This window comes from Coenobita brevimanus, chromosome 93 (genome assembly GCF_032717465.1).
Source record: "Coenobita brevimanus isolate Jiangsu-jjx chromosome 93, ASM3271746v2, whole genome shotgun sequence".
NCBI classification, from domain to species: domain Eukaryota; kingdom Metazoa; phylum Arthropoda; class Malacostraca; order Decapoda; family Coenobitidae; genus Coenobita; species Coenobita brevimanus.
In genome coordinates, this window is record NC_137046.1 from 21989596 (window position 1) to 21989948 (window position 353).

The window sequence follows — 353 nt, forward strand, 5'->3', positions numbered from 1 at the left end:
ATAAAGGTACCCATGTTTGTGAATCCTTGGAACCAGCTGAATAGTTGGCTGCAGCAGGTCACTTAGGTTTAACAATAAATATGAGGACTCAGGTGCTCAACCACAGGCCGATGGACAGACAGGCCCTCGGCAACATCCAGATGGGCCATATTGGACACTCCTCTTGTGCAGCAGCAGCATGTGGAAGATTTTCGTTTTGTGCCACAAACGCCGAGTCGTCTGACGTCCCACCTTACGGTGCCCCATCAATGGGGTGCCCCAGTTTAGGCAGAAGTTTAAGCTGTTATAAAAAGATGTTAGTGTAGGGTGCTGTACTATCTACTCTAGCTTATGAAGGATAGAAATGATGTTGG